An 8,091-nucleotide genomic window follows, 5' to 3' on the forward strand; every position below is an offset into this window, starting at 1 on the left:
AACTAGAGTTGTCAACGATGTCTGAACTGCCCCTGTGTGAAGCGCCGACGTCTGAAAGACCTTTCAAGCCGCTATCTTCCCGAGTCACTGTGGCCGCAGACAATCGCATCCCTCCTATATTCTGTGTTCTTGTGCCACTCTTCTGCAACGACGCGCCCTCTGTCACCGCCCTCTTTTAACACTCCGACGCCTTTGGCTCTTGCAAAAGCTTTCTTCTCCCGTTCGCAGTTGTCACCGTGAAAAACTCCCGTGGCTCCATTTACATTACGAACTCGCTTCCTTCCCCAGCCATATTATTTCGTGGTGAAGTAATTGGTCCCCTTGAGGAAATCGATTCTGTTTCGTCCAGTCACCTACCTGATGACTTGCCATTATCTCGCTTAAACACAATTACCTTTGATACCATTCCCACTTCATCTCCATAGGCTTTTCCCCATCGATTGACCCTAAACTTCCCGCTGCTCAGCGCACCCAACTCCTGGCTCTACTAGATCGCTTCAAGATGTCCTTTGACCATAGCCAACCTTTTTTGGGTCATACATCTGCAATCGTTCACCAAATCGACACCGGTAGCCATGCGCCTTTGCACCAGCACCCATATCGAGTTTCTCACGCTGAACGCCGTGCCGTTGATGATGAGGTGAACACTATGCTTCGACGTGGCGTAATACAACCTTCAAACAGCCCATGGGCCTCTCCGGTTGTACTGGTGAAAAACAAGGATGGTAGCAGCAGATTTTGCGTTGATTACAAGCGTCTTAATAGATTACGAGAACAGATGTTTATCCGCTGCCAAGAATCGATGACGCCCTCGATCGCCTACAAAGAGCAGAGTCGTTTTCTTCTTTAGACCTTCGGTCGTTCTACTGGCAGGTTTCTGTGAATGAAGCCAACCGCCCCAAGACTGCGTTTGTAACGCCTGACGGATTGTATGAAATTAACGTGATGCCATTCGGTCTCTGAAATGCACCTGCCACCTTCGAGCGTCTCATGGGCAATATACTTAGAGGCTTCAAATGGAACACTTGCCTGTGCTATTTGGATGACGTCGTCGTTCTCTCGAAGGACTTCGACTCCTATCTCAGCCACCTCGCAAGCATCCTGACTTGTCTTTCGGACGCTGGACTGCAGCTGAATTTGAAGAAATGCCACTTCGCTGCCCGCCAGCTTACCATATTAGAGCATGTTGTTGACAAGCATGGTGTTCGTCCTGATCCAGCCAAGCTTATCACTGTCGCCGACTTTCCCAGGCCCGCTACATTAAAAGAACTCCACAGCTTCATCGGCCTCTGCTCATACTTTCGCCGTTTCATGCGCGATTTCGCCACCATAATCGCACCCCTGATGCAGCTACTTACCCACAACCAAGACACCTGGGTGTGCTCCCCAGCATGCGATGAAGCATTCACCTCGTTACGGCATCTTCTGACATCACCACCTATCTTACGCCACTTTGATCCAGACGCTCTAACCTGAAATCCATACGGACGCTAGTGGAGTAGGCCTGGGCGCTATTCTTGCTCAGCGTAAATCTGGCTTCGATGAGTATGTTGTATCTTGCGCTAGTAGCAGCCTTACTAAAGCGCAAAAGAACTATTCAGTCACCGAGAAAGAATGCCTTGCCATTGTTTGGGCAATCACGAAATTCCTACCTTACTTATGTGGCCACCCATTTGACATCGTCACTGATCACCACGCATTGTGTTGGTTGTCGTCATTAAAAGAGCCATCTGGTCGCTTAGCTCGCTGGGCACTACGTCTCCAAGATTACGACATTCGCGTAATATATTGGTCAGGCCGCAAGCATTCGGATGCCGACGCTCTTTCTCGCTAGCCCCTTCCCCTCGATTATGTTGCAGCGTCCGTTTCCCGCTGCGAATGTTCTTAACTTGAACATGTCGACATGTCCTCTGAGCAAAACCAGGATCCATGGATAGCATCTCTCTTAGAGTACCTGTCTCAGACGTCTTCAAGTACCGACAACCCTTTACTTCGACGAAATGCTCGCTTTTTATCATCCGTGACAGTCTTCTGTACCGGCAAAACTACCTATCTGATGGCCACAAATGTTTGCTGGTGATACCTCACCACTTACGTTATGACGTCTGCGCCTCCTTCCATGCGGATCCGCAATGCGCCCACGCAGGTGTAGCGAAGACGTATGCTCGCCTACGAATTCGATAATAATGGCGCGGAATGTACCGTTTTGTTAGGCAGTACGTCCATTCATGTACCTTGTGCTAACGTCGGAAGAGCTCCCCTCGCACAACCACAGGACCACTCCAGCCACTGCCGTGTCCTTCTCGGCCTTTTGGCCGCATCGGAATTGACTTGTACGGTCCCCTACCATACACACCAAATGAAAACCGCTGGGTCATCGTCGCCGTGAACCACCTTACGCGTTACACCGAAACGTCGGCGCTTCCCGAGGTGACTGCGCATGAAGTCGGCTTGTTCACACTGCACAACCTCATCCTTCGGCATGGTGCACCCAGTGAGCTTCTTAGTGACCTTGGGCAATCTTTCTTGTCGGAAGCTCTAGAAGCCCTTTTATGCGAATGCAACATCGTGCATTGAACAACCACCGCATATCACCACCAAACCAACGGGATGACCGAGCGATTTATTCGCACGATGGGTGACATGCTCTCCTTGTATGTTTCCGATGACCATACGAATTGTGATTGCGTACTGCCATTCGTTACTTACGCTTACAACAGCGCAATTCAATCTACAACTGGATTCTTTCCGTTCTTTCTTCTGTATGGTCGGGAAACTTCATCGTTCTTGGACACTATCCTTTTGTACCGCCCAGACCCTTCAGAATCGACGACTTTGGCCGAAGCCGCCACAAATGCTGAAGAATGTCGGCAGCTCGCACGTGCGCCTACTACGCACGATCAGGCTCGCCAGAAGGACTACCATGACCAACACACATCTCCATCGTCATACACACCTGGAACAATCGTGTGGCTCCACGTTCCATTGTCTGCCCCAGGCCTTTGCTGAAAGTTCACACCCACGTATGATGGTCCGTACAAGATCTTGCGCCAGACATCACCAGTCAACTACATGGTTGAACCTATTCAGCCACCTACAGATCAACGGTGCCGCAGGCGTGAAACTGTGCACGTCGACCTACGACCCACCAGTCGTGTCTGTGCCTTAGGTCGCCAGGATGGTTCCTTTTGCACCGGGGATTCAATGTAGTGACAAAAATACGGGCTTACTAGAGACGACGAAGAAGACGTTTGTTGTGGCAGAGGCTCGTGCTGATGCAGCTGTTGCTGAAAACTGCTGGCTGCTGTCTCGCTGCTGTTCGGCCCATTAAACGGTTTGCATCACCCCGGCGTGGCATCTAACAGTATTCTTACAATATATATATATATATATATATATATATATATATATATATATATATATATATATATATATATATATATATATAGGCAGGCATGGTGATTGAGTAGCCGTAGCGTCGCATGTAGTCAAGTAGATCCTCCATGAGCGGTCACAACGTGGTTTATTTCGACGTTTCGGCCTATAGTCTGGCCTTCATCAGGGTCCTGATGAAGGCCAGACGACAGGCCGAAACGTCAAAATAAACCACGTTGTGACCGCTACCGGAGGATCAACTTGACTATATATATATATATATATATATTTATATATATATATATATATATATATATATATATATATATATATATATATATATATATATATGGTGCGGTGAAATTCAATGGATCCGGTGGAAAATGCGGTAGAAAAAGAGGTTGCCAAACGTGCGAAAAAACACTAGTTTTACTAACGTTTCGGCAGGTGGGCCTACCTTCGTCGGAGTGAATGCGCCATGACCTCGCTTACTACACTGTGTCATTCACTCCGACGAAGGCAGGCCCACCTGCCGAAACGTTAGTAAAACTAGTGTTTTTTCGCACGTCGACCTCTTTTTCTACCGCACATATATATATATATATATAGATGTGTGTATATATATATATATTTATATATATATATATAAATATATATATATATATACACACATCTATATATATATATATATATATATATATATATATATATATATATATATATATATATAGCTCAGTGGTTAGAGCATCGAACGCGTTATTCGAAGGTCGTAAGTTCGATTCCTGCTCGCGGCTGGTTATCTTTTCACGCACTTTTCTTTCTTCTCATTTACAATCCATTGGTTCTAATAACTTCCCCTGTACATTCCTGGACATTACTGTCTGTTAGATCTCATTATTATTGTGTCAATACACGGAAAAACGAGCCCTTAGGTATACAATTCTTTCACTTATTCATTAACGAGGGTCTCTTACTGGCAGTTGTGTGTCCGCGGTGCGCTGAGTCTCACTCAAAGGCGCCTGCGGTGCCACCGTGTTACGATGTCCAAACTGCCACGGCACTCATGAGGCCTCATCCAAAGATTGCCCGCGGGTGCGAAATGAGCACGCGGTACTCAGGCGTATGGGGCGGCACAATTCAACGCACAGGAAAACTGCCGCTACACTACGGCGATGATGGCGTCGTGGGCGAAGACCATCAAGGAAAAACGGCTCTACCGATAGAGAGATGTCATTCTCTATCAAAGAGGCTGACCCACAAACACCGAGCTCACTGAAGACGGATACTGCCAAACGGAACAAAGGGACAGCAGTCACACCTTCCGAACAGTGGCCCTCACTTCCACGAAGTCAACCTACTTCGGAGCTGAACCAAATTCCACCGCCCTCGACGACCCCTCAAACCAGTGATGCGATGAATGAAGATCAAGTGATAAGCTTGCTTGCAATCACTGATGAGTACCATGCGTGTCCTACTGAGTAATATGAAGACTTCGGCTGCGCAGACCGCACTGCATGTACTGGTCACCCTGAGTCCGGTGCTTGCAGCTCCAAGGTAAAACCACGGCCAGCGAGGCACCATCGTTTCGAGCGGAAGTCAAGAATGCATCTGTCTTTCAGTGGAATGCCAGAAAGTCGCGCATGTCTGACTTAGACATTTTGTATTTGTGAACCACTTCCCCATTATCGTGATTTGTGAACCCAACCTATGTGCTTCAATCAAGCTGTCAGGTAAAGCTACCACGAAATGAGTGCTTTATGTCTTCCACTCACAGAGACTGCAGCAAAGTTATTGTATTCATGCGCCATGACCTCACTTAAGTTCACCACAGAGTCTCGCCTGATGAAGAAAATCAGTATGTGTGCCTTACTGTGACGAAGGGTAAGGTGGCTTTCACAATTATCGGAGCTTACTTATCTCTATCAAGCCGCCTTGACTGCGAGCACTTACGCGGTATTCTGACATCGACTCCAAGGCCATGGGGGATCACTGGCGACTTCAATGCCCACTACTTCCTATGGGGAAGCTCCAAGGACAACTCTAGAGGAATACAATTGGTGTCCTTAACCTCGGAGTACGAACTCTGCGTTTGTAACGATGGAAGCCCTACATATTTAGGCGGATCAGCCTATAGCAGCTGCCTGGACCTTACATTGGTTTCTCGCTCACTTACCAGAAAAGTGCACTAGTTTTCGGGCCTGGAAACGCGGGACGACGACCATATACCAACTTACCTGTGTATAGAAGGTTTCACCAGCTCCAAGTTCTGAAGAGGCCTCAAATACACCGATTGGCCGATATTGAAAATGGTAATGGAAGACTGCTGTACCGACGGCTCATCATATAACCTAGAGGACTCGATAAAGGATGTTCTGCAAAACACCACGAATACACATTTGACTAGTCACAAGCGCATCGATTTTGACATCAAGCTTGAGAAATTTCGCGCAATACCCCGTCGTACAGAACGAAGGTACCGACGGACAAAGTGCATGAATGATTTAAGGCTGGCTAGACGCATTTAAAAGAAAATGCAGCGGAACAAGGAGAAACTGGCTAGCCGACATTGGACATCCTTTTGCAAGTCGTTGTATCCACGAAAGCCCCTATCACAGATATGGCGAACTGTCCGGGGTTTTAGCACAACCTTGGGTCAGCGACACCCTTTTACATCTCTGGCACTTCCCCTACGATAAACTGGCTAACCTTCCTGTCCATCCTCATTTATTCCTCCTCCTCACCTTCGATGCAGAGAGATTGACGTCGCAGAATCTTTCTGTAGAATTGCTGGTGATTCTATTTTCACAGTATCAAGAACGGAAACACTTGACAACCCACCGCCCTCACGTGATCCCCGTATGGAATGCCAGTTTTCTGTGGATGAGCTAGAGGCAGCACTGGCACTGGCAAGACGTTCTTCAGCACCCGGACCTGACGGCGTAACCTATCGTGCCCTTTGTAATCTTGGAGACGAAGCTCGGAAGGCACTCTTACGCCTATACAACGACTCCTGGCAGACTGGTACGGTTCCCCAAGCATGGAAGTCAAGTCGTCTCATTCCACTTCAAAAGGCTGGTGAATCTCCTTTGGATATTGCCTCATACCGCCCTATCGCACTTGCCCGTTGTGTGGGAAAAACGATGAAACGAATCTATATAACACAAATAGAGTGGTATTTAAAGCACTACGAAATCTATGCAGTATCAGAGACCGGATTCAGGTGCGGCCATTCGTCAATCGACAACGTTGTTGATCTGGTGACATATGTTCAACACCAGGAAGCCTGTAAGATACTGTGTGCCGCCCTGTTTCTAGACGTTAAGGGGGCTTGCGACAATGTCACCCTTCAAGCCATCCTTAGTGCTTTGGAAACAGTAGGTCTTGGTGGCAAGATATATATGTGGGTGTACAGCTACTACATCTGAGATCATTTTACGTGATGACAGCGAATAGCCCATCACCTGATTATTACAGAAGCCGAGGAGTTCCTCAGGGAGGAGTGCTAAACCCTACACTTTTCAACCTAACTCTCATTGGTCTAGTCGAGCAGCTACCTAGCACTGTAGAGCTTTCTGTCTATGCTGATGACATATCCATTCGGACATCAGGTGTGACAAGGCCTAAGCTTCGCACACGCCTTCAGAAGGCTGCTACAACGACGTCATGCTACCTCCGTATACAAGGCCTCGAGGTGTCCTGCGGAAAATGTGCAGTGGTAGCGTTCACGCGGAAACAAAAGTCTGCTTACAGCATACCGATTAATGAAGAATACATATCGTTCAGCAGAAGCCACAGGTTCTTTGGAGTCATAATTGATAGAAATCTGTCGTGAACTCCACACGTGAATTATGTGGAGAAGCGGCTGATCGCAACATGCCACAGGTTCAAATTCCTTGCAGGAAAGTATTGGGAGTGCCCGTACCATCCATGCTACAACTGTACAGAGTGCTGTTTATCGGATTCTTACGGTACAGCTTACCTGCAGTATCTAACACCAGCAAGACCAACCTGCGCGCAATTCAGAGTATTCAAGCCCAAGCACTTAAGATATGCCTTGGATTACCCCGCAGTGCTTCAACGGATGAAACCATTGCCATCGCTCCAGATCACTCGATAAAGACGCATATTATTACCGAGACAATGCGCATGCACTTAAGGCATAATGCAGGACCCCTTCTCACCAGCTGGCGAGCCTAGCTGCTGAAAGACCCCACACGACATACGGCACTATTGTCTACAAGCATCGTTCATCGTTTACTGAGACATACGCACCTGCATCAAAGCCACTGCTTGCTCCTTGGAGCTTGAGCCGGCCACGAGTTCACCTAATGATTCTAGCAATGAGGAGAAAATTGGACTTATCGATACATGCCCTGAAACAACTGAGTCTATTCCTACTAGAACAAAACTACAGTAACCACGTGCACATTTACACGGATGGCTCTACTACGCCATCTAGTTCAGGTGGAGCAGTGACTTCACATGTGACAACGTCAACGACGGCAGAACTTGAGGCTCTGCGCAATGCACTGGAACTCATCAATTCAGAAGAAAGACCAGGTAAATGGGCTGCGTTTTCTGAGTCAAAACCAGCGTTAGAGTGCCTGATATCAGTTCTCCGACGCAGATGCCACGACCAGTTGACCTACCGAACCGTGAAACTTCAGCACCTTTTAATACAAAAAGGCCATGACATCGTCTTCTAGCGGTTACCTG

The sequence above is a fragment of the Rhipicephalus microplus genome, chromosome 6, assembly GCF_043290135.1.
Source record: "Rhipicephalus microplus isolate Deutch F79 chromosome 6, USDA_Rmic, whole genome shotgun sequence".
NCBI classification, from domain to species: Eukaryota; Metazoa; Arthropoda; class Arachnida; order Ixodida; family Ixodidae; genus Rhipicephalus; species Rhipicephalus microplus.